Genomic DNA, 26,405 nt, shown 5'->3' with positions numbered 1-26,405 from the left:
ACATGCTATGGTTGGTGCTGACGACTTCTGCAGTAGACACTAAGAAAACTGGAGTGCTTTTCGAGTAGAAGAACACTTAAATGAGAGAAATGACTCCTCAAATATTTTCTTTGATTTTTTTCACAAGTGAGTCTTTTCATAAATGCAATAGATTTTTGAGTCACAGAGTATAATTTTCCAGCCAAGTCTCTTTTATTTCTCATCATGTTGCAATTCACATCCTAAAAAAAAAGTCTGTATTTTTCTGAACTGTCTTGAACCCTTCTTTTATCATAACGTTTTCCCCTGGGCCCATTTGCTCCAGCAAAGTCTATGTGACCTTGACTTAAAACTTACATTACTAGGAAAGAACTTTCAGAACTTTTCTCAAGAGAACATTAAGGCCCTTTTGTTGATGATCACGGCAACCCATTTCTTGTTCTGGTGAAAACTTTCCGGCCAGAACCCTTGAAACTTTGTGGATTCCCTTTCAAGAATCTGCTACCTGTCCTCAGAGTGGCTTTGACCACCAAACTCCTGTAAAATTCCTTCCCTGCTGAATCTGAAAGCAGTTTCTTTGCTGGCTGGCTTCCTTACCATGTATCAATTATAAAGAAAAGCCTTCCCTTCTCTAGATCTCTTGGTTTATTTCAACATGTAGAAGTCTGCAGAAAATTAAAAAAAAACAACAACAGTGAAACAATGAAGAACATGAGTTTATTAGTAGTTGATAAAGTGAGGAAACAGAGTATAAATGAAATTATCAAAGTAAACACTTATTTCAGTTTGTGTCAGTGACAAAACTTATATGGAACAATTAAATTTAATAAATGGTGAAATACCAGAGAAAACAAAGAGGTTGAAACTGATGAATATTTCCCTTGTTTTACCAAAAAAAAAAGTAACATTGGCTCAATTATTAAAAGAACAACTTTCATACATTGGTTTAAAAGATTATAAGGGATACCTTTATGAAATGACACAAATGTGTTGTTGACAAGAAGTATGGATAAGCCAGACTTTTATCCCAGTCTAGACATGTTCTTTGTGCCAGGTGTGATACATAGTTTGAATTTATTACTAGGAGATGTGCCCTTAACTGTGTCTGTGGCAATGACATTATTTGAAACAATTCAAACCTTACATTCAGCATTTTTTGATGTGCCCCAAAATGGAATGTCTTGGTGAAATACATATTAAACTTGATTTAACAATCACTCTCAGGTACGTATTGGGAATAGTAACTATAAGCTATAAACAATGAACAATGATTCTTTTTTACAGACAGTAAACTAATTTTAAATTCTCTTAGCCCAAGTTATTTTATAGAATTTTAGCTTACTATCAGTAGTGCTAACAAATATTTACATAAAATCTCAAACCGATCTAAGATTGGCTAAAAAATTTTAGTTTTAAAAATGATACTTGTAAATAGAAAACAACTTAATGTCAAACATACAACAAAAGTGATATTCCAATAAAATACAAAGAGATTAGAACAAGAAAAAATTAATGCTTATTTATTTTGAGAGAAAGAAAGATAGGGCATGAGTGGGGGAGAGGCAGAGAGAGAGGCAGAGAGAGAATCCCAAGCAGGCTCCATGCTGTCAGCTTAGAGACCAGTATGGGGCTCAGACTCATGGACTGTGTGATCATGACCTGAGCCAAGATCATGATGCTTAACCAACTGAAGCATTTAGACACCCTGAAAATAAAAATATCAACATGACTGTGAAGAAGATTCATAGATAATAAACCAACTAATTTTTTAGACTAATTTCTGGCCATTATAGATCAAGAATAGTCTTGATTGAAGAGAGTTTTAAAGCAATTGAGCAGCATGTTATTTTTTAATTTTCTTTATAAAATTCCAGCATTGAGGAATTTGATAGAACTAAGAAATGCTGTATGAAACTAGATTATTTTTTAAAGATGGTGGAAATCATGACTTAACTAGTAAATTTATGAGCATATCTTATAATATTTATGAAAGTATTAATTTGTCCTATGCAATTCATAATGGGTAAGGAAATATGCAAAATCCATAGCTCATTTTAGAAAATAAATATTTCTGGGGCGCCTGGGTGGCGCAGTCGGTTAAGCGTCCTACTTCAGCCAGGTCACGATCTCACGGTCCGTGAGTTCGAGCCCCGCGTCAGGCTCTGGGCTGATGGCTCAGAGCCTGGAGCCTGTTTCCGATTCTGTGTCTCCCTCTCTCTCTGTCCCTCCCCCGTTCATGCTCTGTCTCTCTCTGTCCCAAAAATAAATAAATGTTGAAAAAAAATTTTAAAAAAAAAAGAAAAGAAATATTTCTATGTAAATTTTATTAATAATACAAATTACTGCATCCCTAGAAGAGACCTTTATAGTTTTTTCATAGTTCACCCGGATTTTGTGTTTATAACCTCACATATGTAAACTTGATATTTACTGTGACACTGAGTTTTCCAGGGAGGCTAGGTCCTGCCCATGATGTGTGCATACACAATATATCTTGTTGGCTGAGGATGAAGATATTGAGTGCAAAAATATACTGAGTAAAACAGGCAAGCCAACAAAAATCTAGGTTTTTTTTTTTAAAGAAATTCACAGAACGGGGGCACCTGGGTGGCTCAATCGGTTAAGCGTCTGACTTCAGCTCAGATCATGATCTCACAGTTAGTGAGTTTGAGCCCCTCATCCGGCTCTGTGCTGACAGCTCAGAGCCTGAAGCCTGTTTCAGATTCTGTGTCTCCCTCTCTCTTTCTGTCCTTTCCCCACTCACACTTTGTCTCTCTCTCTTAAAAATAAATAAACATTAAAAAATTAAAAAAAAAGAAATTCACAGAACGTGCTGTAAAGATTGATGCCTGGTGGTTACCAGAATCCTTGATTCTTTGAAAACCAACGTGTAATTTTCTGTTAGTGGTTGCTATAATGATTTCTATTAGTGATTTTCTATTTGTGATTAAGACAATAGTACTTATTCAATATTGATGTAGAATTTGTGCATTTGAGGAAAGTGGGAAAGAAAATGTCTTTCTTTAAATTTCTTCTAGAATATTGAAAAATGCTAACTTCAAAGTATGTATAAATAAAAACAAACTTTGTGTTTGTACAAATGCCTTTATGATAGCATGTGTGTTATTGTGCAGGGAAACAGTACAACTGCAGGTGTTCAGTGGATAAGGTGGCTTTATGTTCTTTAATATTTGTTAACGGTACCTGTTAAATTCTGGAGGTGGAACATTACTCTTTCTCTAACTCATTTGCCAGTTATGATGGTTGGGTCATTCCTTGACTCAGAGGATGAAGATCAGGTTTACTATTGCTTTAAAAAAATGTTCACTTTTCCTACATCTTCATCTTGATTTAACTTCGTTACCATTTCACCATTTATATCTGAGGTGTATTTATTTTTCCCTAGATAAGTGAGAATCCCCTCCATTGCCACTCTTATGTATACTAACACAGGCACCTATATTATCTTCTTAGGAAACCTTGGCTGTTTTGATGTCTGCCAAGTTTCTGAATAGATGATAGAACTCTGCAGTATTTTGAATTTCATCTTCCCTTTTAAACTATTCATTTCTACCCTAGGCCTTGTTTTCAGGTACAAGGTCTGGAGTTTTATATTAATTAGGCTAATGTCTTGAGGCACTTCATTGGCATGACAGATTATAGAAGTGGACCAGTAGATATCATCCAGAGCACTTTGCGTTTGTAGGGTGGGGATGTGGGGTTGTGGCAGCATGTGATTGGAGGAAGTACTGATTGCTGTTTAGGAAGAGTGATTCCCTGAGAACTGATATAACACTGAGAATTGTACTCAGGGTAATAAGCAACATATAAATAAATGGCACCAGTAGGGTTGCTTTGTAAAGATAACAAGCAATTTAGTCAGAAATGGTTGCTGTGGTGAGGATTTTCTTCGGAGTTGCTTGTTTTCAACTGATTGAGATCTCCACAGTATACTGCCTTTCTTGCTCCATTACAACAATCAGCATGAAATAGTGTAACCAGCATGTCTGTAGGTTCGCTTGTCTCCAGGCTGTAGACATTAATCTTCTGTTTTTCGTTCTAGGAGTAACACTTGATGACCTTCAGTATCCAAATGTTGAAATTACTTACCAACATACTTATTTGATCACTAACTGGTTCCTGTATTAATGAACCCACTTGCCTAGCAATAGCGACTAAATGAAATGGAGGTAATTTGATAAACTTCCAATTATGTAGGAAGCTGATGCTTCTTAATTGGTGTTATTTTTCCATCCAGAAGTACCGTTTGCTTGGTTAATTTGCATTTAGAAGACAAATGCTTGCTAGTCTCTTGGTTTTGAGAGAAAATTAAAGGTGACTTTAGGAATATGATGAGAGTATGTGGATTCTGGGTCAGAAGAAAAAAATAAAATGTTGTCAAGCATATTGAGCTCGGGACTTACATTAGATAGTATGTTTATGTCAGTGGTAATGTCAAACTCAATTAAAAATGGATGCTTCCTTTTCCATATTTCCATTCTGGTACTGGCAACTGGCTGCCCTTACTGGGATTTCATTTCCCAACTCTCTTGAATTTGTGTGTGGTCTGGTCATGCGGCTGCTTCCTACTAATGGAACATGAACATAAGTCACATATATTATTCCCAGCCAACATATACTCAGAGAGTATATGTGCTCTCTGAAATAGGATAGCGATGCCCAGAATGTCCTCGTGGATGATTGTGGCTTAAGAAGAGAGGAATCCAACTCTGAATTACTGCAAAAAGGAAATACACCTGCTCTGAACTATTATGTTATTAAGAAAAAAAGAAACTTGTGTCCACTAAACAACTAACATTTGAGCTTTATTTGTAACCACAGCTCTTAATAACCTCATTAATACGGGCAGAGTATCCCATTGTGTAATTCATGTCCAATAAATTGTGGACAGTTATCATTATAGCTGCCGAATGGTAATAGTATTATTTTACCAAACATTTCTATAGAAGCACACAGTCACTGTTTGTAGATTAAGGTTTCAGTACACTTTTAGTTTTCCTTTCTTTTCAAACACTGATTGGCCCATCATAATACATTTCCCATTTTTTAAAATTTAAATCCCAGTGTAGTTAACGCATGGTGTTATATTAGTTTTAGGTGTACAATACAGTGATTCAAATATTCCTTATATTACTCAGTGCTCATCAAGACAAGTGTTCTCTTAATACCCTTTACCTATTTCCCCAATCCCTCCACTAACCTCCCCTCTGGTAACAATCAGTTTGTTCTCTATAGTTAAGAGTCTGTCTTTTGGTTTATCTCTTTTATTTTTTCCCCTTTGTTCATTTGTTTTATTTCTTAAATTCTACATGTGAGTGAAATCATATGGTATTTGTCTGTATCTGATATACTTATTTACTTTAGCATTGTACACTCTAGTTCCATCCATGTTGTTGTAAATGTCAGGACTTCATATTTTTATTTGGGTGACTAATATTCCATTGTGTATATATACCACATATTCTTTTTCATTTATCTTTAAATGGACACTTTGGCTGCTTCCATAAACTGACTATTGTAAATAATGCTGCAATAAACATAGGGGTGCATATATAGCCTTTAACTTCGTGTTTTTCCATTCTTTGGGTAGATACCCAGTAGTGTGATTGCTAGATCATATGGTAATTCTATTTTTAATTTTTTTGAGGCAGTTCATCCTTTTTTTTTCACAGTGGCTACACCAGTTTGCATTCCCATCAACAGCATGAGGGTTCATTTCTCCACATCCTCACCAACACTCGCTGCTCCTTGTATTTTTGATTTTAGCCATTTTGACAAGTGTTAGCTGATATCTCATTATACTTTGAGTTTTCATTTCCCTGATGATGAGTGTGTATCTTTTCATGTGTCTGTTAGCCATCTGGATGTCTTCTTTGGAGAAACATGTCTGTTCATGTCTTCTGCCCATTTTTAATTAGGGGTGTCTGTGTGTGTGTGTGTGTGTGTGTGTGTGTGTGTGTGTGTATGTGTGTTGAATTGTATAAGATCTTTATATGTTTTGGATACTAACCTTTTATCACATATGTCATTTTCAAATATCTTCTCCCATTCAGTAGATTATCTTTTAGTTTTACTGATTGTTTCCTTTGCTTTGTAGAAACTTTTATTTTGATGTGGTTCAAATAGTTCATTTTTGGTTTTGTTTCCCTAGTCTCAGAAGACAGATCTGGAAAAATGTTGTAATGTCTGATATCAGAGAAATTACTACTTTTACTCCCTTATAGGATTTTTAATCGTTTGCGGTCTCACATTAAGGTCCTAAATCCATTTTGAGTTTATTTTTGTGTATGGTATAAGAAAGTGTCCCTGTTTCAATCTTTTGCACGTAGCTGTCCAGTTTATACAACACCATTTATTGAAGAGACTATCTTTTTCCCATTGCAGAGTCTTTTCTGCTTCATTGAAGATTAATTGACCATATCATCATGGGTTCATTTATGGGCTTTCTAGTCTGTTCCATTTGTCTATATCTGTTACTGTGCCAGTACCATACTGTCTTGATTGCTTCAGCCTTGTAATATAACTTGAAGTCTGGAATTGTGATACCTCCAACTTTGTTTTTTTGTTTTTTTGTTTTTTTGTTTTTAATTTTTAGGAGTACTTTGGCTATTTGGAGTCTTTTGTGGCTCGTTATACATTTTAGGATGTGTTTGCTCTAGTATTGTGAAAAATGTTCTTGGTATTTTGATAGGGATTGCCTTAAATCTGTAGATTGCTTTGGTAGTATGGACATTCTAACAACACTTGTTCTTTCAATCCATGCATGGAATGTCTTTCCATTTCTTTGTGTCATCTTCAGTTTCTTTCATCAGTGTTTTATGGTTTTCAGATTATAGGTCTTTCACCTCTTTGAATAAGATGATTCCTAGGTATCTTATTAACTTCTGATGAAATTGTAACTAGGTTTGTTTTCTTAATTTCTTTTTCTGCTGCTTTATTATCAGTGTATAGATATGCAACAGATTTCTTCACATTAATTTTGTACCCTGCAACCATACTGAATTCATTTATTCTAGCAGTATTTTGGTGGAGTCCATAGTGTTTTCTATATATAGTATCATGGCATCTACAAATAGTGAAAGTTTTAACTTCCTCCTTATCAATTTGGGTGCCTTTTATTCCTTTTCTTGTCTGGTTGCAGTGGCTAAAACTTCCATACTATGTTGAATAAAAGTGGTCAGACTGGACATTTTTGACTTGTTCCTGATCTCGGAAAAAAAGATCTCAGTTTTTTCCCATTGAGTATGAAGTTTGCTGTGGGTTTTCCATATATGGCCTTTATTATGTTGAGATATGTTCCCTCCAAACCTGCTTTGTTGGGCGTTTTCATAATGAATAGATGTTGTCCTTTGTCAAATGTTTTTTTCTGCATCTATTGAAATGATCATATGGTTTTTGTCTTTTCAATTATGGATGTGATATATCATGTTGATTTATTTGTGAATATTGAACAACACTTGCATCCTGGGAATAGATCCCACTTGATCATAGTGAATTATTTTTTTAACATATTGCTGGATTCAGTTTGTTAGTATTTTGTTAAAGATGTTTGCATCTGTGTTCATCAGAGATATTGACCTGTAGTACTCTCTTTCTCTTTGTTTTTTGTTTGTTTGTTTTGTGTTGTTTTTCTTTTGTGGTATCTTTATCTGGTATTAGTATCACGGTAATGCTGGCCTCATAGAATGAATTTGGAAGTTTTCCTTCCTCTTAATTTTTGGAGTAGTTTGAGAAAAATAGATATTAATTCTTTAAATGCTTGGTTGAATCCTCTGGTCCTGGACTTTTTTGATTACAGATTCAATTTCATTGCTGGTAATTGGTTTGTCCAAATTTTATATTTTTCTTTCTTTCTTTCTCTTTCTTTCTTTCTTTCTTTCTTTCTTTCTTTCTTTCCTTCCTTCCTTCCTTCCTTCCTTCCTTCCTTCTTTCTTTCTGTTTATTTTTGAGAGAGAGAGAGGCAGAGCAGGAGGAGGGGAAGGGCAGAGAGAGAGGGAGACACAGAATCTGAAGCAAGCTCTAGTCTCCGAGCTGTCAGCACAGAGCCTGATGTGGGGCTTGAACCCATGAACTGTGAGATCGTGACCTGAGCTGAAGTCAAACGCTTAACCAACTGAGCCACGCAGGTGCCCCCAAATTTTCTTTTTTTTCAAAATACAAAGTTATGATTTTATTTTTTATCTTATTTTTTGCCATGACTTATTTTACTTTAGTTTAGTTTTATTATTTTTTAATATAATTTATTGTCAACTTGGCTAACATACAGTGTAAACAGTGTGTTCTTGGTTTTGGGGGTAGATTCCTGTGATTCATTGCTTCCATACAACAGCCAGTGCTCATCCCAACAAGTGCCCTCCTCAATTCTCATCACGCAAATTTTCCCCTCTTTATGCCTAGTTTTGGTAGGTTATATGTTTTTAGGACTTTATCCATTTCTTCTAAGTTGTCCATTTTGTTGGCATATAATTTTTAATAATATTCTCTTACAATTAATGTATTTCTTTGGGGTTGATCGTTATTTCTCCTCTTTATTTTCTTATTTTTTTTCATCTGAGCCCTTGCTTTTTCTCTCTCCTTTTTTAAAATGTGAGCCTGGCTAAAGGTTTATCAATTTTTTTGAACTTTTCAAAGAAAAGTGCTTTTTTGCTCTAATCTTTATTATTTTGTTCCTTCTGCTGGTTTGGGGTTTTGTTTGTTCTTATTTTTCCAGCTCCTTTAGGTGTAAGGTTTGGTTGTTTATTTGAGATTTGTCTTGCTTTTGATGTGGGCCCATATTGCTACAAAATTCCCCCTTTGAACCACTTTTGCAGCGTCCCAAAGATTTTGGATTGTTGTGTTTTCATTTTCATTTGTCTACATGTATTTTTAATTTCTTCTTTGATTTCATGTTTGACCCATTATTATTTAGTAACATGTTGTTTAACTTCCATGTGTTTGCACTCATAGGTTTTTTTTTCTTGTGGTTGGTTTCCAGTTTCATAGGATTATGGTCAGAAAAGATGCATGATGTGACTTTGGTCTTTTTGAATTTGTTGAGGCTTGTTTTGTCACCTAATATGTGATCTATTCTGAAGAATTTTCAATGTACACTTGAAATGAATGTGTATTCTGCTCTTCTAGGATATAATGGTCTGAAAATATCTGTTAAATCCATCTGGTTCAATGTGTCATTCAAAGCCATTGTTTCCTTGTTGATTTTCTGTTTAGATAATGTCCATTGATGTAAGTAGGGAATTAAATTACCCAATTTTATTGTATCACTTTTACTATTAGTAATGTAATAGTGTTACTAATAGTATACTAGTGTGTGTGTGTGTGTGTGTGTGTGTGTGTGTGTGTGTATATATATACACACACACACACACACACACACTAATATACTATATACTATACTAATTATTAATATACTATATAATAGTATGCTAATAATATTATATACTAGTATATAATAGTATACTATAATATAGTATAATAGTATACTAATAATATTATATACTAGTATATAATAGTATACTATAATATAGTATAATAGTATACTATTATATTATTATTGCTATAACAATTTGTTTCTTCATGTTTGTCACTAACTGTTTTATGTATTTGAGTGCTCTTTTTTGGGTACCTAAGTATTTACAATTGTTATATCTTCTTGTTGGGTTGTCCCCTTTATTATTTTATAGTAATTTATATCATTACAGTCTTTAAAGTCTGTTTTGTCTGATATAAATATTGCTACTCGGGCTTTCTTTTGACAGCCATTTGCATGATAAATGTATCTCAATCCCCTCACTTTCAATCTGTATATGTCGTCCTTAGGTCTGAAATAAGTCTCTTAGAGGCAGTGTATAGATGCATCTTGTTTTTGTTGTCCAATCTGTCAGTCTTTGTCTTTTTATTGGAACATTTAATCCATTTACATTCAAAGTAATTATTGATAATTATGTATTCATTGCTATTTTATTACTTGTTCTGTGATCCTTTCTTCTCTTGATCTCTTTCACAGTTTGCTGGCTTTCCCTAGTGATAATACTTGAATTCCTTTCTCTTTACTTTTTAATACCTATTACTGGTGTTTGAGTTGTAGTTAGGTTTAGGTTTTGTGTAACATCTTCTGCATATAGCAGTCTATATTAAATGGATGGTTGCTTAAGCTGGAACTCATTCTTCATTCCTCTCCTCCCCACATTTTAGGTATATGATATCATACTTTTCATCCTTTTATTTTGTTAGTTACTTGAACTGGTTTTTACATATATACTTTACTACATTTGTGATTCCTACATTTCTTACTCTGATTTATGATCTTCCCTTTCTACTTAAAGAGTCCCCTTTAACATTTTTGTAGGGCTGGTTTAATGGTCCTTTACCTTTTGTTTGTCTGGGAAAATCTTTATCTCTCCTATTCTGAATGATAGCCTTGCTGGATGGAGTTATTCTTGGCTACAGATTTTTCCCATTCAGCACTTTGAATATAGCATGCCACTCTCTTCTGCTTTAGAAAGTTTCTGCTGATAGCCCTATGAGGCTTCCCTTGTATGTTACTCTCTTCTTCTTGCTGCTTTTAAAATTCTCTATTACTATTTTCCCCATTTTAATTACTATGTTTCTTGGTATAGACTTCCTTGGATGACTTTTTGGGGAATCTCTGTGCCTTCTGTTTCTATATCTGAATTTCTGTTTCCTTCTCCAGATTTGGGATGTTTTCAGCTATTTTTTCTTCAAATAACTTTTTCTGTTCCCTTTTCCTCTCTTCTGCTTCTGAGATCCCTATAATGAAAATGTTGTTACACTTTATGGAGTCACTGGAGTTCTTTCTTTCACCTGCTCAGCTTGATTACTTTCCATTACTCTGTCCTTCAGGTCACTGATTAATTCTTCTGCTTCCTTTGGTCTGTGATTTAATCCATCTAGTATATTTTTAATTTTAATTATTGTATTCTTCATCTCTGATTTTTTTCTTTTTTATCTCTTTGTTAAGGGTCTCACTGATGTCCTTCACTTTTCTGAAGTCCAGTGTAAATATCTTTATGATCATTACTTTAAATTTCTTATCTCAGTTTCTCTTAGGTCTCTTACTGTGGTTTTGTCCTATTCTTTCATTTGAGACATATCCTCTGTCTCCTCATTTTGTCTAACTCTCTGTGTCTATTTCTGTGTGTTAGGAAAGTTAAATATGCCACTTGCTCTTGAAAGTAGTTGGCAGGATACACAGTTTCAGCAAGGTTGTGCTGGTCCTCTTCTACCGAAGATATGCTGTCACTGCTGAGACAGAAATGTGTCCTTCATGGGAGGTGACTAGCTACTGACACCAGACTAAGGCCCCTTGCAAAGTGCACAGTTGGGTGATGCACTGTTTGCAAGGATTGAGCTGGTTTTTTACGGGAGGGGTCCCACAGTGCCAGAACTAAGGCAGGCTTAGCTGGAGGGGCGGGGCCTGGTACAAGTAAGTTAGGTAGTGAATTTTGGTGCTGTGCTGGTTCCTGCAGGTCTTGATGTGTATGCTCGGGAAGAAGAAGAAGGAAATGGCACCTGCCAGCTCCTTTGTTCTTGGAGAACTCCCTGAGGGGACCCTATGCTTCCAGAATATGCTTTGAGATTAGTAAATAACTCTCCCTGTCATAGGCCCAGGCGTTTTTCAGATTGCTGGTTCTATGCTTGATCTCCATGAGCTCTTTTTCCTGTTGTCTCTTTAAGCGCTGGTACTCCCTCCAGTCTCTTCCAGACTACTAATTGTTAACGTTCAGGCTTTAAATCCCCATTGGTTATAAAAATTCACGAAATTTGGCCTCTCTGGTTTTCAAAGCCAGATATTATGGGGATTCATCTTCTCACATGGGTTTACCAATGTGAGGGTCTGCTTCTCTCCTGTTTCCACACCCCCGTGTCCTTCCCTCCCGTGGAGAGTCCCACGGGTTCCTTTAACTCTCCACCATATCTCAGCCCTTCCTACCCTCTTGGATGTGACCTCTTCTCTACATTTAGTTGTGGCATTTGTTCTCCTTGTGTTCTTATTTCCTAGGCTGTTTATACTGATACGAGTTGTATATAGTTGTGTTTGTGGGACAAGGTGAGCTCAGGGTCCTTCTATTACACCATCTCCTCCAAAGTCCTTTCTCCTTCATTTTATGATAAATGTGGTGTTCTTAAATTTTCCTGTAATTATTTGTTACTTATTTTTTGGCTCTTTCCTGATATTCTCCGTTATTTCAGTATAAGTTAACCACTGATATTACATTCAACCTTCATTAATTGCTGATCCCATATTTGAGAATTCAGCTATTTATTAAAATTTATTTGTGACCCCAAAATCAGTACCTGCAGAGCTTCGTGGTCATTTTCAGACATGTGCAAAGTGGAGAAAAATGTGAATCACCCAGTGCACACATTCCCAGCTATAGTGGAACAACGTGAGGCTCAGTCTTGGTGTTTCAGCTCTCCTACAGTGATAACCAAAGGAATGGAGACAGTAGGGGGCAGTGCAGCAAAAGAAGCTCTTGCTCTCAGTCAGTTAGTAGAGTGGCCTCAGGCAAGTCACGTAACACTCCGGAAATGTGTTTTCTCTTTTTTAGCATGCAAATAGAATCTTCCTATATGAGTTGCTTTAGGATTTGAGATTATAATCTATGTGATAAATGTGTATCAATATCAACTATATCAATATGAATAGTTTGGTACTGTTCATACAGCACCTTTATAGACCATAACTGCCTCAACTGGTGGAAACAATATACCTTGCTTTTCTTATTTTCTGTTAGTATATTGATTTATTTTTTGGATTATTCAATATAACTCTTTATTGAAACAGTCATTAGGTAATAATTCTAATAATTGTTGATCTTTTATTGGGCTAATAATGTAATCCAATTTATAAGACAAACTATAGCTTTCAAAGTACAGATATCTTAGAAAAAAGTCTTTATTTAGAGCCTTCTTTGTCCTTTACCTGGTTAGTTTCTCCTTACTTTTCAGGGGTCATCTCAGGCCTCATTCCCTCCAGGACATATTTCTTAATCCCCATTCCCTCCACTGAGTGTTCATCAAGACATATATTACATAAACATTATAGGGGCATCTGGGTGGTTCAGTCGGTTAAGTTTCCAACTTCAGCTCAGGTCATGATCTGTGAGTTCGAGCCCCAGGTCCATCTCTGTGCTGACAGCTCAGAGCCCGAAGCCTGCTTCAGATCCTGTGTCTCCCTGTCTTCTCTCTCTGTCTCTCTGCTCCTCCCTGACTTGTGCTCTCTCTCTCTCAGAAATGGGTAAACATTATTTTTTTTTAAAGAACATTATAGCACCTGCTAATTGACTGCAAATTTATTGAAAATAGGGCTATGCCCTTCAATTTCCTGGTTTCTAGCATAGTTTGCGGCACATAGAATTCAACAAATGATACTTGTGTTGATCTTAAAGACTTTAAGCTATAATTTCAAATATTTTTGGCTAAAAAAATGATGGTGTGACCCTACAGATAAGAAACCATTTCAAGGAGCGCCTGGGTGGCTCAGTTGGTTAAGTGTCCGACTTCAGCTCAGGTCATGATCTCACGGTTAGTGAGTTTGAGCCCCACAATGGACTCTGTGCTGACTGCTCAGAGCCTGGAGCCTGCTTCGGATTCTGTGTCTCCCTCTCTCTCTGCCCCTCCCCTGTTCACGCTCTGTCTCTGTCTCAAGAATAAATAAACATTAAAAATTTTTCTTAAAAATGTCAAGAAGCAATATGTTTATTTGAGATAAAATAATTGCAATTTGGGGTACACAGGTAGAACCCCAGATAGTATTAGGACGTAAAGTCAGGATTTTCATGAAAAAGAAAAAAAATTAGGTAACTTGTTTTTAACAAAAGCTCATTGATGCTGACAAGCAAGTCTAGATTTGTACTTTACTGATTGGTCAGGAATGGTGGTCACTAGGCAAAAGGTCACTTTTATCAGTCTTTTCTCTTTCTCATTGACTTCTTAGAATGTTGGGGTTTGGCTGTATTCAAAGATTTAGAAAACAGTATGTACAAGGCAGTGTGCCTGAAATGGCCGCTCCAGCTCTATTTTAAAAATGGCTCTACTTATATCATTTTTCACAATGGGAGTTGCTTCAAACCATATTACATTTTCAAGCAGTGATAGGTACTTTATAGTAAGCTAGTTTCTTAGGCAGTTTTACACCTTCATCCATACACAAAGGTTTAAAAGACTGAGTGTGGGTGAGCCGGAACAAATCCATCATTTGTTTTCAAATATTTACTCAGATGTACCCATCAAGAGTCATTAAAGACATCTTTGTGCTACAACTATGACCATTTTTCTTTGTGAAGTTAGCCTTTTGGTACCCTATTCTCAGATATCTGGGAACAGTTTGTGAAAGTAAAAAGCTGGCCCCCATCTTTAAATGTTTTCTGGTTACTCTAGTGACATTATGGGGAGGCAATTGATGTTACACTCCCATAAAATAACATTATAAAGAACAGAAAATGCCCACTAGAATGTCAGTTGGCTTTTATAAATCAAGATGTAATGTACATTAAGTATGTGGATAAGTTTAGATGTTCAGTATAGTGTTAATTAATTAAATACACTCACCAACAAAACTTTGTTTTGGATTGCAGTGATGTTTTTATTTGTGATGTAAAGTTAAGATGATTTAGTTTTTATTTTTTTAAGTGAAATCCAATTATAGAATGATAAAATGCTAATAATACCCCACAATTTCTATATAATGTGTTTGTGAGATAACAAGAAATAGTTAATAAGAGGCAGTGCTATGTGTTATTTACCTGGAGCCTGAAAGCAGAGATACAAGGGGATGATTCCTTGTTCTTTCATAGAGGATAAACGTTTCCATTTGCATGGCATTCCAATTTCATTTTTAAACTGCTTTAAGACATATGTATATAACATAGAAGCAAAGAAAATGTTACAAGCAATTATTTAGAAAATTGTAAATATCATAAAATGTCACCAAAACATAATTTTACATATATAAATTTAATTCTAAACAGGTAAATTTATATTGAGAGAGTAAAAATAATAATTACATTTATCATTCCTCCTAAGTGCCAGAAACCATTCCAGGAGCAATTCATGAGTTAGTTCTCAGTCTCTTAGCCACCTTGACAGTTACGGAATATTATTCTCCAACAATGCTATGCAGGTGAGTGCTGATGTCACAGAACTTTAATTTCACATTCTATGTTTGTGACGAGTATTAGCCTTTTAATAGAGGCTCAAGGCATTTCTGGCTGTGTATAATTCACAAGGTTTGCCTGATAATTGAAGTAAAACATTGGAACAAACTTGAATTTAAAAGTAAGAGCATTTTTATTTATTCACTATTTCTCTTTGATCCTCAAAGTAATAAGTATTTTAAATTATAGAACTAAGTTCACACTCTACTTCACTTTTCTATCTCATGTTTTTAGCCGACTACAAACTTGGCTCATCACTGACTTCCAGCTTGAAATTTTTGTCATTTCTTATTGTTGTATACTGTGGCAGAATCAGTCAGAAGACTATCAGCCTAGCAGAAAGATGTGACCGATTGCTTTAAAAATAAATGATACTAGGACTGAATCAAGAAAGAAGAAGGTTCATTAAAACTCTGGAGAAAAACCCTCATCAGTCCCTCCATATTGCTTTGACAATGCCTAAGAGAGAGTTATATATTATGTTTATTTTTAGAGCCAACCAATCTCTTTTAACTTAGACTGCAGGATGAAGAAAGCAGTAACATTTTCAGATAGCTCTTAAGTTTAGTTTGAATGAACTGAATTGTTTCTCTCTTTTGGAAACTTTTGTTCTTTACTTTGGACACATTTTCTTCAGAATTAACATAGAGAAAAATTACCGTGTGTTTTGGACCTATAGATTCACTTGCTCTTGTAATCAATAATGTACGTGAACTAAAGTCATAATAAAGCAAAGCTGACTATGAGTTTTATTCATTTTCTAATGTATCAGAAAGACCATAGCAATTTGATTTTTCCAATAAAATTGATCACAACCACTACTTTATGACTTATATTTCTAAGGAGTTTAAAATATCCAGCAAAGTAAAAATTTATAGTATGAGCTTTTGACTGTATTTCCTCTAGATTCACTTGCAAATGTATTAGGGAAGAAGAATTAAGCAGAGGATTTCACTCAACAATTTTCATTTTGTTTTTCAAAGTAAATTAGTGCTGAAATAACAAAATCAGGGTGTGATATTGATTATTTTCCAGTGACCAGACACAAAGTAAAAAGACATTTCAAAATATTGAATAGTAATGTATCAGAAAAATATCTAAGAGGTATTAGAAATTATTGGAACTAAATACATACGGAATCAACGTTCAAGTTCCCAGTTTTCAGTGATGACAAATATCTGCTTCTCATTCAGTTGTCCACTTCTGGGCACACCTGTCACTTGTGTCACTTCACCACTATGATCTGCTGTCTACTTAATGGGTACTGGGCTTTTATTCAAAGCAGTTGATGCTCTTTTGCATGTAAGTGGCAAAAGACGAAGAATGTGGGGGGAGGGGAGGGTAAGCAGTATCCATGTGCCTAGTGCTCACAGAAACTTGAAAATTAAATACTCAGTTGTAGGAAATAGGAAGACTATGGGACACCCGTGAAGGTAAGAAATATTTGCGGTTCAAAGCATTTATCACCAGTTTAATCTTAACATCAGCTTTTTTCCCCATGCATATAACGTCCGAACTTCCAACAAAGAGGCATTGTGTGAAGAAAACGATAAATTCTTTATGTTACAGTCTACAAATTAAGGAAATCCATGTATTGTGATTTTGGGAATTATTGCCAACTGTCAATTATATGTTAAAATTATATTAATATCCACATCATGTGATCTTCTGAAACATATCATTATTTACCTAATAGTTTGTGAATTCCAGAGTCACACTAAAGAAAAAAAAAAACTTTCAGGTAACTTACAGAAGAAATCTAGGGCTGTAAGAGGTAAAATGTTTTTTTGTTGTTTTTTTTTTTCCGCTGTGTCTTTTTGATAGCTTTCCTCTCAAAAATGTTAGTATTCATTCGTTTAGGTAGATAGAATAGCAAAACTTACCTCATTGATTAAAACGCAGAAATGGTTTTATTTAAAACCCAGGTGAGCATTTCCCCACTGGTGTAGCTGGCCTGGCCAACTGGGCCCTTCGCATTCTCTCCCTTAAGTTCTCTTGGCTGCCTGCCTCCCATTTACCTGCCTTCTCACATTTTCTTCCTTAATGTTGTCATCTTTCCTTCTTTTTTTTTTCTTCCTTTCTATGTCTTTTTCTACCTTTTCCATCTTTTCTCCTTTTACTTTGTATTCATTCTTTAATTTCTTACTCTTTTTTCTCTTCTTTCTTTATCTCTTCTTTTTCTTTCTTTCTCTTCCCTTTTCTTCTATCTTCCTTTTTTCCTCTCTATTTGGGCCACATTTTTAAAATTTCTTCTTTTCTTTCTTTTCATTTTTCCTTTTATATGGAATGCATACATGAAGCAATGGAAATACAGAAATGATAATATAGTTCCTGCTTTTAAGGAAACTTTCTGTGAAACGGAGAAGAAAACTATAAACAATGACTACCCAAATGCAAAACATGTGCTCTTTGATGAGCTCCTTGAGGGTAATGGTTGGGTCTTATTTATTTCTGTAACTGCTTTCTGTAGTGCCCACCCAGTGCTGTGGACACTCTCCATGCCATGCCCAGATCCTGGAGTCTTGCTTGTGGCACCCATCCCTCTCCTTGGGAGATTGTTGCCTGCCTCATTCTCAGGAAGACCATCCTTGGCCAGTTGTTGGTAGTTATGCCTTCCAAATAATGTGTGTCCCAGTTGTCTGAAGGGGATACTATAGTTCAAGTTTAAATATGAAGTTGTTTTGAACATGAGAAATGGCCATATAGATTTTAATTTTCAGTTTTTATGTATCAGTTCTCACAAAGTTGATTTCATGATAGGGATCAGCTCTTTGCTTTGGACTCTGGAAGTTGTCTCTTTGTTGTCTCTCTTTGTACATGAATTTCAGATAGGAAGTTGTTGCTGTAGAAAGCAAGTAAGGGATATTTGGATGGGACATCCAACTTTGTATGGAAGCAGGCATTAGCTCCACTCCAGCTGACACCAATCTTTGCCCCTTCCCCTACCCTGCTCTCCTCACTCCTTTTCTTGAGAGTTCTGCTTCCCTTCTACCCAATCTCTGCTTCAGGGTCAGGTTCTCCTTCTGGAGTACCCATCTGAAGGCATACCATACCCCTCTCATTAACTATTCAATTAATGAATGAATGAAACATGATATAAAAGAAGGGTTAGAGAAAGTCTTACATAGGTAGAGGTCTTTGAACTGGGTATGAATTTTCCTATCTCCTTCTCTCTCCTATATTAAAAAACTGAGCCAGTAAAGCATTTTCAGGAGATCTACAATATATTTTTCCTTTATAAAATTAATATGCTTTAGGATATAAAAAATATACTGGAAAGTACAGTGAGTCCCCATATTTCCACCTCTTCTCCTCTCCCCAAATTTCTGTTATTTGCATCTTGCATTAGTGCTGCTCATTTGTTATAATTGATAAGCAACTATTGATACATTATTCTTAACTAAAGCCCATACTTTACAGAAGGGTGCACTTTTTGTTGTACATCCTGTGGGTTTTGATAAATGTGCGATAACACATATCTAGCAGTACAGTATTATACAGAATAGTTTTACTGACCTAAAAATCCTCTGTACTCCACCTGTTCGTCCCTTCCACTCTCCACTCTAAACTTAGGCAACCACTGATCTTATTGCTGTCTCCATGTTTTGGTTTTCTCAGAATGTCATATAGTTGGATTAATACAGTATACATGTTCTTTTTCAGATTGGCTTCTTTCACTTGGCAATATACATTTGAGGTTCCTCCATGTCTTTTTGTGAGTTAATATTTCATTTCTTTTTGTTGCTGAATAAAACTTCAATGTTGGATTTACTGCTGTTTTTTATCCTTTCATCTACTGTAAAACGTCTTGGTTGCTTCTAGGTTTTGGTAATTATGAATAAAGCTGCTATAAACTTCTGTGTGCAGGTTTTGGTGTGAATATAAGTTTTCATCTCATTTTGGTAAATACCAGTGATTACTGGATATTACAGTAAGAGTTATGTTTAGTTTTGTAGGATACTTCTGAATGATCTTCCAAAGTATCTACCATTTTTCATTCCCATAAGCAATAAATGAGAATTCCTCCACATCTTTGTCAGCATTTGTTGTCAATGTTTTGGATTTTAGCCAGTCTAATGAGTGTATAGTGGCATCTTATTTCAATTTGCAATTCTTCAATTACATATATATGTGTGTGTGTGTATATATATATATATATATATATATATATATATATACATATATATGTATATACACATATACATATATATGTATATATATATATACACACACATATATATATACATATGCATTTTTTAAGTTTATTTTCAGAAGGAGAGCGAGAGCATGAATGGGGGAGGGGCAGAGAGAGAGAGAGAGAGAGAGAGAGAGAGAGAATCCCAAGCAGGTTCCACACTGTCAGAGCAGAGCCTGATGTGGGCCTGAATCCCACTAATCATGAAACCAAGAGTCAGATGATTAACTGACTGAACCACCCAGGCGCCCTGATGTTGAACATCTTTTCAAATGAATTTGCTATCTGTAAATGTTTTTTGGTGAGGTGTCTGTTCAGATTATTTGCCCATTTTTTAATTGGGTTGTTTTATTTTTGAGTTTTAAAAGCTCTTTAAATATTTTAGATATTAGGTATGTGTTTTGCAAATATTTTCTCTAGTCTGTGACATATCTTTTTATTTCTTTAACAGTGTCTTTCATAGAGCATAAGTTTTTAGTTTTAATGACATCCAACCATCAGCCTTCCTTTCATGGATCATGCTTTTGATGTGGCATCTAAAAAAAGTCATCACCAAACTCAGACTTACCTAGATTCTCTCATGTCATTTTATAGGAGCTTTATTGCTTTGCATTTTATATTTAGGTCTATAATCCATTTTGAGCTAATGGTTGATGTTTGCAAAAGGTGTAGGTTGTGTTCTAGATTCTTTTCTCTTTTTTTTGGCATGTGGACATCCATTTGAATGAACACCATTTGTTGAGAAGAGTATCCTTTTTCCACTGGATTGATTTTGCTCCTTTGTCAGACTGTACTTGTGGGAGTGTATGTCTGGGGTTTCTGTTCTGTTACATTGATGGATTGGTCTATTCTTTTGTTAATACATATCGTCTTGTTTATTGTAGCATCACAATAGGTCTTAAAGTCTGTTAATATTCATCACATTCACTATTGCCATTCCCTTTTTTTATTTTTCAAGACAAATTTATTGAGTGCCTGGCATATATTCTTCTAGGTTTATAGCAGTGATTTGAAGATAAAAATCCTGCACTCATGGACATTACTTTTTAGTGGGGATACTCAGTGTACATATACATATAAGCCTTTGGTGTTAAGTAAATCCATGCATGGCAATAAATAAGTGAAGGCATATTGCATATTATAAAGCTCCTTGTTGAATATTAGTATATAATAACATTTTTGTGTACACATAGGCATGTGCATTAGAAAGTGGAAAAACTAAGTATTGTGGCTGTAATAGGCAAAAGATACTTTACCAAACCCTAACTTTATAATGATCATTAATAATTGTCTCTTTTCAATTCTAGTCTCTTCTTGATTTCTCAGTATTTTATTCAGAAAGAATGTTGAGACACATTCCATTGTGGGGTATTACCTAGAAAAATGTTTACTGTAGAGTGAATGATTAGAAGGGATTTTTAAAAAGTAAGATAGAGGAAGGCTGTTCATAAGAAGGCAGGGATAAGAACAGATGTTTGAGATGTTGTAGTGATGGACTTAACACAGGGAATGTGGCCCTAAATCCCAAAAAGTCATAAGGATTGGGGTGATAAGATTCAGCAGTAAGAAGAGAATCATTTTAGTGATGTTAAGATTTAGGGAAAACTAGTGTTGGGTTAATCCACTGGCGAGTCCTGGAACATAAATATTATAAAAGTGAGAGAAAAAAATGATTAATGATGTCATTATAGAGATAAAGGGAAATCATCTTTTTGTAAGATGTATCAAAGTAGAATGGCAAAATTTGGTGAGACTGTTATTTTGGAAATTGGTGATAAGGCAGTTCTGTTCATTTGGTAATGTTACGATAAGTTGCAAGTGAGTTGCTTCGTAGTTGTCTCATTTAATTTGAGATGAAGCAGGAAATTTTTTTTTCAAAGTTTATTTATTTATTTTGACAGAGAAGGCACACAGCAGAGGGGCAGAGAGAGAGAGAGAGAGAGAGAGAGAGAGAGAGAAAGAATCCCAAGCAGTCTCCACAATGTCGTTTGGAGCCCAATGCAGGGCTCGATCTCACAAACTGTGACATCATGACCTGAGCCAAAACCAAGAGTCGGACGTTTAACCGACTGAACCACCCAGGCACTCCAGGAGAAATTTCTAGTGTATATGCTTTTGGAAGGGAATGTGGACATGGGAAACCCCATTTATAACTGAATCGTATCAGAAATTGGTGAACTATGTCTGTGTCTCATCTGGTTCAGGATTGCCGTAACCTGCTTAATACAATCTCTGAATAATATCAGTGCTTACGTCAATGATGTGAACCCAGTTCTCTAGGTAATCCAATCATATTTATGGCATTTCCATGTTTTCTTTCAACTGCTAGAGATACTGGAGTTTTTGTTTGTTTATGTTTTGTTTTCAATGTTCAGTTTTAGTCAGGAGAAAGTAATACATGCATTATTTTATATTTCTCCCAAATTCTGCATTGCAAAAACTTATGTAAAAATATATGAATTAGAATAAATATTATGCCCATTTTAAAGTATAGATAGTTATTTTCACTGAAGTAGCAAAAAGGTATTCTTGTGTTATCTATCGTATGTTACTGTATAACGTTAAGTTCAGGAAGCAATATTAAAGGAGATTTGAAGAGTCTTTCTATTGATAGTTTAACTTAGCTTTGAAGTAGAAAATTCCAATACTAGGGTCTTTTACAAAGAAGAGGAAATCAGGGAACAAAATTACTGGCACTTATTATATTCCAAGCGCCATGATCGATCTTTCTTGTTCTTTCTTTCTTCCTTTCTTCTTTCTTTCTTTCTTTCTTTCTTTCTTTCTTTCTTTCTTTCTTTCTTTCTCATTCTTATTACATAAATTATTTAACTAATCCTATACAGAAATCCTGTGGAGTATATGATGTTAATATCCACATTTTTCAGGTGAGGGATTTGAGACCTGCAGCATTAAAAAAAATGCTGAAGTACTCTTATCAACTTGAAACCAGTTTTATGCACAATAATTTGATGCCTAAAAAATTATCCACATGTTTAGTTACAAATTAAACTTTTTTTTTTAGTTCTATTCCCTTCACAATTCTCAAACACAAATGCATTTCCCATTTCAGGTTATTTAAACTCAGAAATAGGCAGCTCTCTTTAAAAGCATGAAAGAAATTCTTACAGATTCCAAATATTGACTGAAACTGATATACCATATTTTTGTTACATGTATATAACTATGATACTTGTTATAAACTCTTTATACTTCTTTTATACAACTATTAAAGCAAAGGAATATATAAAGTTAGTATTGAATAAAATATAAACAATATTAAAATCTAAAAAGAATTTAATGTTAAGGATAAAACAATTTTTCACAAGCGACATCTTATATGTGAAATATACTAGCTGTTGGCTTGATTTTTTTTCATGTAAATAATATGTCTCTTTATAATTCATTTCTACTCAGAAACATTTATTTTCAGAGTAAATCCCAATATCTAATAGTTATCAACACAGTTATATCTTTACATGCCTCATTTTTACATCCTCTAAGATTACAGGAGTAATAGTAGCTTTCACAGATGTTACTGTAAATGCAAACACAGGGACTGATACTCTGGAGCACTATTTGATTATACAGTGATTATACAAGTAGTCTATAATATGTTTAAATTATTGCTTACATTTTAATCTAAATGAAAACAGAACATTGAAAATTTTTATAAAATGTTCATATACCCCCAATAAAACATGTTTGAGCTTTCATCAAATTTTCTAAGAGCAATAGTAATCCATGGCTAGAATGGATGGTCTTGAGCAGTATTCATTTTGGTCCTTTCTAGAAGGTATAGAAACATGCTGTGTTGTGGATTCTTTAAGACTTCACTTGGTCTTGAGAACACACTAGGATGATTCTTGGGACTCAAGAAAGCTGTCATACTCATGGTAACAGTTTATCACAAAAAAAGGATACTAATTAAAATTGGCAAAGAGAAAAGACACACCAGGTCCAAGCTCCCAGGTGTCCCCTTCCAGTGAAGCTACACAGGGACTCACTCAATTCTCCCAGCAATGGTGTGTGACAACACATCTGAAGTGTCATCACTTACTTGAATCAAGTCCTACCCAAGTCTTTGTTTCCAGTTTCTGTTTAGGGTCAGTCACCTAAGCATCTGGTGACTGTGTGACTAACTTCAGCTACTTCCTACTCCTTCCTCCTCATCCCCACCCATACACTGACCAAAAGAGGCATCATCGAAATTGTTAGGTTAAGTAATCTGGTCAGATTAGTACAGGATGGCCCAGGGTTTCAGCTATAATCGAACAAACAAAAACAAACAAATAAACACATACCGCTTTTATTAGGCATAGTATCCCAGGGTCTCAAAGATTGTATCCAAAGAGCTAGACAAAGGTCAGTCCTGAAGATAGGCCTTTGAAGGATTTAAGCAACTCAGACCTCCTGAATCAATCCTTTCTTGCCCATTTGATAACACTTTTATTTGATTCAATAATCTACAACAATAATTGTCACCAATTATTAGGCACATAGAATGTGTCTATCCCTATTCAAATATTACCATATTTTTTCTCGACAAAAACAACAACACTAGGTCTATTTACTGATGAGGAAGATGAGAATCAGAGAGTTAATTTAACTTCTCCATATCACATGGCTAATAAATATTACAACTGGTATTTAAATAACATCCTAATCTGATTTTATAGAATTGTAGTTTCCACTAATCCATACATTATACATTCTGGGAGAAAATTAGTCTTTCATAGTCTACAAGAGAAACATCTTACAAAATAATAGGAATTATGATCAAGAAATGGAATATATATTGCCATTGTTTGGTTTAAGCATCCCTGCCACCTGGCTTTAATCATTATTCCTCTAGACTTGCTCAATTTGGAATAATCAATATATGAAGTAGAAAATGACTACCAGAAAAAGGCTCTACTTTAAAATTTCTTAGCCCCTTTACTGAAGCTGCTTCTTTACATATTTACTATTTTTTAAAATATATGTTGTTGGGAGGAAAAATTTTTACTCTGCCCTTCTAGATTCTTTGGTCTAATAATCAAACAAACACAGGACAGATTAATAGGAGAAAAACAAAATTATGTACATGCAGGGGGCCCCCAAAGACCGTGGGACCCAAGGACAAGTTGGGTAATTGAGGTTTAAATGCCATCCTGAGCTAAGGAATAGGATAGGAGCCTGGGGCTTCAACAGGAGGAGGGTGATTCACAGGACAATAAGAAGAGCAGATGTTTGGTAATTAGATGTTTGCCTTGTCATACAGGAAGGTCATTCAGATAAAAGTTATCTCTGGTAATAGCTTTATTCTGAGCCAGAATCTTGTTTTCCTTAACAGAATGTTGAATTTTTTAAAAAAGTTTGTTTTATTTTTTATTTGTTTTGAGAGATAGCATGAGCAAGGGAGGGGCAGAGAGAGAGAGAGAGGGAGAGAGAGGATCCCAAGAAGGCTCTGTGCTGACAGTGGGGCTCAGTCCCACAAATCATGAGAACATGACTTGAGCTGAAATCAAGAGTTGGGTGCTTAACTGACTGAGCCACCCAGGTGTCCCAACAGAATGTTGAATTTTATTCTGCCAATCAGCTAAATTATGAGGAGATACTGTCCTCCCTCTGATACTTGGTCTTATTCTTCACTAGGGTGGATCTATTTTGGTTTTGTTCTTTGTCCTGGGAAGTGGCCCTTTATTCACGATGTAGTCTTTTTCTAATGACCTGTGGGCTTCTCTGACATTTCAAGTGAGTGCCTGAGGTGTCGCCGTGAGGTATCTCCCATCTGCCGAACAAGACCTCCATTGTCTGTCATTGGAGCAACTTGTGGTACATTGTCCATTGAGCTTTCAGCTTTCAGCCATAATTCTCTGGTAGATCTCACACAGTATTGCTCTGCACATACTCAGTTAATTTCTCATCTCATGGAACCTCCGTGAAGAGTACCTGGCCAACCCTACTCCTCTTCAATATCCTGCCCCACAGAGTTCACTCATTTGTACAGATGCAGACTCCAGTCTAAGGCTCTTCAGCTCTGCAATACTAAGCAATGATCAACACCTCATTTCTAGAACATACCCCCAGGTAGGAAGCCAGGATGTAGGTAGATTTATCTTCTCAGTTTTTCTTCCCACAGTGTGGCACTGCTTCTTGTTCAGTGCTTACAAAATCATACCCATATAAGTTGTACAGTTTTGAAGTGATTTTGTTTGAGAGGTCCAGTCTAGAAATAGTAATTCTGCCAGTGTTGGAATTAGGAGTCGAATAAAATAGTTCAGGTGACATTTGCAACCCTTTACAATTTAGCATCAGTCGGCTTTCCTGATTAGATGTACTGTATTCACACCAACTCAGTGTGTCTTCTATTTTCTCGAACACTTTTGAAACACAGTGCATTTAAGCAAACTCTTCTCTTTCCTTGGAATGCCTTTTCATTTCTATCAGTGAAAACTTCCTTAGTTTTCAAGAACTAAATGAAGTTCTGTTTGCTGTGTGAAGCTGCTGCTGACAACTGTCACCAAAGCTAAGTCCTGTGTTACATCATCCAAAGAACTTCATAGGTTTTAGAAGTATTTTTGTGTAAATCTGCCTTCCAAAACAATTATGACATTTTTAATGGGGAGAATATCACTTGCTAATGTTTAATAAGTATTCAAAAGCATTTCCAATATTTCTGATGGTATTTTTTGCCACTAGCACTGTCAGTAATGGCCACTAACTACGCTGAGTATTTGGTATGATCAACTTTCTTAATGTTTGGTTTTTATTATTTCCTGCATTCTTTCCAATGTCATTATGTGGTAGGTGGTATATTCCCATTGTAGATTTGAGAACTACTAAGTAAATACTAGATAAAGACACTTGTTAGTAATAATTCAACAAATAACTCGGTATTTCAACCTAGATTTGTCCATTGCAGTTCACTGGCACTATACCAAGGTGATTTACTTAACAGTCAGAGGTCTACAGGGACAAATTAGAATTTTATTTGAGAGGTAATTTTTGAAATGTCATATTCCATTATCAGCATATCCATATGTAGAATTATT

At 35.2% G+C, this 26,405-nt stretch overlaps 1 protein-coding gene and 2 long non-coding RNA genes across 4 annotated transcripts in view; 2 read left to right on the top strand and 1 right to left on the bottom strand.

Annotated features, from left to right (window-relative positions):
• Positions 1-26,405, top strand: part of GALNTL6 (polypeptide N-acetylgalactosaminyltransferase like 6) — a 1,186,276-nt gene that overhangs the window by 33,170 nt on the left and 1,126,701 nt on the right. The window lies entirely within an intron of this gene.
• On the bottom strand, positions 188-15,096 carry LOC122237920. 2 transcript variants are annotated; one of them, XR_006216687.1, is made up of 3 exons: positions 15,027-15,096; positions 14,766-14,862; positions 188-644 (listed from the first exon to the last, which is right to left on the bottom strand). It is a non-coding gene; the product is annotated as an uncharacterized LOC122237920 (long non-coding RNA). The 2 variants fall into 2 exon arrangements; XR_006216688.1 differs by having other exon boundaries at positions 14,766-14,865; positions 15,027-15,092.
• On the top strand, positions 15,195-15,922 carry LOC122237919. The gene is made up of 2 exons (XR_006216686.1): positions 15,195-15,297; positions 15,411-15,922. It is a non-coding gene; the product is annotated as an uncharacterized LOC122237919 (long non-coding RNA).

Source organism: Panthera tigris, chromosome B1 (genome assembly GCF_018350195.1).
Source record: "Panthera tigris isolate Pti1 chromosome B1, P.tigris_Pti1_mat1.1, whole genome shotgun sequence".
In the NCBI taxonomy this organism is placed as follows: Eukaryota; Metazoa; Chordata; class Mammalia; order Carnivora; family Felidae; genus Panthera; species Panthera tigris.
Note: the sequence above shows the minus strand (reverse complement) of the source record. Positions and strands in the feature narration are given on the sequence as shown.